The following is a 5,433-nucleotide window of genomic DNA, read 5'->3' on the forward strand; positions in this document are numbered from 1 at the left end:
TAATCTGCAGGTCGCCCAAATCCGCCCCTCCAAATCGCGGGTCACTTGGGTCCGACCCTCCAATCTGCAGGTCACCAAAATCCGACCCGCCAATCTGCAGGTCACCCAAATCCGACCCGCCAATCTGCAGGTCGCCCAAATCCGACCCTCTAAATCGCGGGTCACTTGGGTCCGACCCTCCAATCTGCAGGTCACTCAAATCCGACCCGCCAATCTGCAGGTCGCCCAAATCCGACCCTCTAAATCGCGGGTCACTTGGGTCCGACCCTCCAATCTGCAGGTCACCAAAATCCGACCCGCCAATCTGCAGGTCGTCCAAATCCGACCCTCCAACTCGTGGGTCACTTGGGTCCGACCCTTCACTTTGCGGGTCACCCAAATCCGACCCTCTACTTTACGGGTCACCCAAATCTGACCCTCCACTTTGCGGGTCACTTGAATCCGACCCTTCAACCCGTCGGTCATTTAAATCTGACCCGCGCCAGAGTCAAGGCAGAAGATGTTCTACACCTGTTTCGTCGATCCCTGTGAGTTCCGTACCTCCAGCGGGGCACCGTGACAACGTGGATTTGTCCCGATTCAAAGTAAGGATAGTCGATCGCCTGGGTCCTTTGCACGAGGATCGAGGCAAAGTTCTGATCGAAGAATGCTTGGGTCCGGTGACTGAACCCCGAGCGACTCGTCGAGCTGGAGGTTGCACACGCCCTCGCAACAATTTCAAGCCTTCTCATAAAGGAAAAACTCCAATTTCCGCCCGCCTGGGGGTGTGTATCCAAAACCAAGAGCCTGTTGAGATCATGCGCTCCCAAAAGCGTAGTTCTAAACACGTGACTCTTAAGACTCACAAAGGTGTGATTCCAAGCGTGTGACTCCTGTAGACGCCAACAAGGTGATGTTTACTCAGAGGAAAACGCGTCAAACAGAAGAATGCGTTGTACCTGAGAATTTATGTAAACAGCCGATAGGTTGCTCTGACCACAACGTCGATGAGTTGTACTATCGGGCTGGGGGTATGAACGAGTCTCGGAAAAGATATGCCCGAGAAACCAAATCTCACTACCCGTGCGCCGAACTAATCAGGACAATATTATCAGCATGTAGTTGCCCCAAGACCGCTCCGCAGAGGGTCTCGGTATTTGAGAGGATCTCCAACGGAAAGGATAAGTCTAATCCAAAGCGTCTCTGTAAAAAGAGATCGGTTGTTCAAGGTGACGAACTCCCGGAAGTCACAATAAATATGGCTGATAAGGGAAAGTCGATTCGACCTTCTAGCTCTGACCCGCTTATATCTCATCGTCTAACCCGGTTGCGATCAGGGACCACTAGACGCAGGGACTACCAAAGAATGCAGAGAGGGTTATCCTCGGACGATGAAGCATCGGATGCTAACTCTGCAGTCGCTTCTGACAATACGGTATCTAGCCCAGGGCAATCCCGCGAAGTGTTTATGATTAACACCGAAGAAGCAACTAAAATGGTTGAGGATGCTCTAGCGAAGCAGAAGCAAGCATTTAAATTCGAAATAGAAATGGCTATGCAGCGGATGAAGGAAGAGCACGACCGACAGATTCGGGCTCTTTCCAATCAAATGGGCGAATCCAGCCGTCGCAACGCTGCTAACCAAGTAGGTAGCGATTCAGATGTGGATGAACGCCTCAATGCTGATAACCCTCTCGTTGACCAAAACGCTGGGGGTGGCCCCACTAAAGACGACAACGCTGGGAGTGGCCCCGTTATTCCTCTTAAGAATCGTCCAAAGCCCGATACGAGGCATTCCATGTCCCTATCCAAGAGAATGGGATTCGATCCCGTATCCGGCGAAGTTCAACCTGATTAACTTCACGCCGTTTGACGGGAAGGGTTCACCCACTCAACATCTGATCTACTTCAAGTCCCACTTGGGTATGATCTCCGGTAATGAAGCCTTGATGGTTCGGTCATTCGTTGGCACCCTTCGCGGGCCGGCCTTCGATTGGTACCGCCGTCTCAAGCCCGGAAGTATTAACAACTGGGACGATATGGAGAACTCATTCCTTGGTAACTTCTTTGACGACGACGACGAGGTATCCATCAGGACACTTTTTGATGAGAAACAAGAAGATGACGAAACAGTCGATGACTTCGTCAAACGCTTCAGGAATAAGGCAATGAATTGCCGAGATCCGATCACGGAGGACTTCTAAAGCAATGAACTGCCGAGATCCGATCACGGAGGACTTCATCCTCCAGACATGTCATAACAACCTATCTATTGAGATATTAGAAATTATGGGAGTCGCACCGTCCAACACTTGGAAAGAGTTGAAGACGCGCGGAGAGCGGGCCGAACGCTTCCTCCGAAGGAAGAAAGCCGAGAGGAGCCTACCAATGGCTAATCCTCCGAACTCGAACTTCGCCTCCCGTGGTAAAGAGAACTCACCTGCAACAGCTGTTGACGCTAACCAGACGTCGCAAAAGCAACTCCGAAGACAGCAAAAGACTTCGGGTCCGAAACTCCAAAAAGAGTATTCCTTCAAGGACGAAGACGTTCCAGCCATCTTCGAATCCCTCCTTGGAGGCAACAAGATCAAGCTACCACCTATCACAAATCAGGAGGAAGCTGACAACACTACGGACCCAAAGTACTGTGCATACCACAGGAGGGTCATTCATCCCACCAAGGAGTGCTTTGCTCTTAAGAATAGCATCCAAACCTTGGTTGAAGCCGACGTTATATCGCTCAATTGAGTTGAATAAACACTCCGATAAGTATAAGAGTATAAACTGCTCCTTTCTAGACTCCGAAGAGTATATGAGTATAAACTGCTTCTCAATCCTCCGACCGGTATAAGAGGTTAAACTGCTCTCTGATACTCCAATAGGCATATGAGTTTAAACTGTTTCCTACCGTTGACGGGAAGTTCCTGGAGAATTTTATACGTAATATTCTTAAGGATAACCCGATCATACAACCAGATGCAATGATAAACCCAGTTTCGCGAAGAAGCTGGGGGTGGATAATTCGTGTAACGGGAAGTTCCCGAAAGAATGTTAATATTCTTAGGGATAACCCGATCAATATTAACAAAGTAATGAACACAAAAATCCCCCACTGATCAAGTCAATTGACGGTGGGTCCATTAAATTTTCTGTCCGCCAATTCATGGCAATTTTCAAAGCTTGACGTGTTAAGTCCTGATTACTTAACGTCAAAACCCTTCATCGAGTGGCCAGTACAAACCAGTATTTCTACTGCTACTTGTATTCCACTCCCTGTCCGTTCGGTCAAACCTTCCTACATTTAGGACCACAGCCAAAATCCCCTCTCGATTCCTTCAATGAACGAGAGACCCATAATTTAAGCGATCAAACCTTCCTACAGTTAGGATCGTCTTAAACCTCCCATTCGGTCAAACCTTCCTACAGTTAGGATCAAAACCAAAATCCCCTCTTGATTCTTCCAATGAACGAGAGGTCCACTTTTAAATCGAGTGATCAAACCTTCTTACAGTTAGGATCACCTCAAACTCCCCCTTTGTCAAACCTTCCTACAGTAAGGACCAAAACCACAATTCACTCTCGATAAACGAGAAACTCACTTTTAGTTCGATAATCAAACCTTCCGACAGTTAGGGTTATCCCGATCTTTTCGATTCTCGGAATGGAGATCCCACTCCTAGTTTCACCTTTCCGGATTCTGGGGGTGGAGATCCCACCTCGAGTTTCCTTTCCAACTGGAGATAGAATATAAAATTCTTCCTCTTCAGCTTTGGGAGATAGGATATAAAATTCTTCCTCTCCCGCATCGGGTTCGTCTTTGCCCCCAACTTCTAATCCGTGCACTTTGTGCACGGGGAATTTTATCTCAACTCCTAAGTAGGGATAAGTCAACACCTAACACGCGTTGCCGGTTTAGTCTTTCACCGATTGAAAAAGACACCAGAATCCAGTCTGGGGCATTTTATCCCGAAGCCTAAGTAGGGATAAGTCAACGCTTAACCCGCGTTGCTGGGTGGTTCGTTCCCGTAAAAATGACCGAGTCTACGTATTCAGCATCGTAGCAATAAAAATCCATGCCTTTTATGCATGGGGAATTTTATCCCGAATCCTGAGCAGGGATAAGTCAACACCTAACACACGTTGCCGGTTAGTTCTTACCCGTAAAAAGAACAAAAGCCCACATATTCGATATTGTGGCAGGTCGTTATTCATAACGCCAAAATCCGTGCTTCACACGCGCGGGGAATTTTATCCCGAACCCTAAGTAGGGATAAGTCAACGCCTAACTCGCGTTGCCGGTTTAGTCTTTCACCGATTGAAGAAGACACCAGAATTCCAATTTGGGGACTTTTATCCCGAAGCCTAAGTAGGGATAGGTCAGCGTCTAACACACGTTGCCGGGTAGACTATTCCCGTAACAATGGCGAAGTCTACGTATTCAATATCGTAGCATCAAGTCTAAGGGAGTTCATTCCTTTAGCACAACGTCACGTGCGGAACGGACTTAAACAATCCGCATGCAAGCCCGATTCAAACGGTAATCGGTAAAGGCACGCCAAATCCGTTGAAGGCTGAGGGTTTGCCAAAAACCTTAAAGTCTACGTCTGATACACGTCGCTGTTTAGTCTTTTCACAGGAGAAAGACGAAGTCTACGTATTCAATATCGTAGCACTAAAAGAGTTAACTCTTTTAGCATAACGTTACATGCGGAACGGACTTAAACAATCCGCATGCTAGCCCGACTCAAACGGTAGTCGGTAAAGGCTTATCAAACCCGTTGATGGCTGAGAATTTGCCAAAAATTCTATAAATGCGAGTCATTGACGTATCAGCTTCATTAGTTGGTCTCATGACTTGAACATCCAACAAACTTCAGGATAAGATCCACACGTGCAGATGAATCAGCTTTAATAGTTGGTCCTGCAGCCCAACATTCGGGACCGTCACGCTCCAATGCCTTAAGAGCTTAAACTGTGTAGACTCCAGCAAACGTACGAGTATAAACTGTGTTAACGCCGGTCAACGCGTTACAGTAAAGATCGATGCCGGTCAACGCATCAGCAATTTCGCCAAAATAAGGCAAAAGATGACTCCAAGGATTTCAGTTACAATCAGATATGAATTCCCGACGGAGAGGATTAGTTCAAAGTCAACTCAATGGCACGAGCTAAGTTCAGAAACTTACACACCAATCTCAGTTCAAGATTTCGACAACGGTCAGACGATAAACGCAGCGCCGGAAGAACTTCACCTATTCGACGAAACAATGAATAGATTGAAGACTGAAGAAGTTAAGAATTGAGATAGTTCAAGGTCACTCTACGAAATTGAGGAGATGGCCTATCTTATCCAAAGCATTCCAGACTCCTCAATAAAAGAATGAGTCTGGAATACTTTGGAGGGGGTATCTGTAGGCGTCTAAAAATGCCTATAGGTGTCCGTACACAGCTCGA

This window comes from Asparagus officinalis, chromosome 9 (genome assembly GCF_001876935.1).
Source record: "Asparagus officinalis chromosome 9, Aspof.V1, whole genome shotgun sequence".
Classification (NCBI taxonomy): domain Eukaryota; kingdom Viridiplantae; phylum Streptophyta; class Magnoliopsida; order Asparagales; family Asparagaceae; genus Asparagus; species Asparagus officinalis.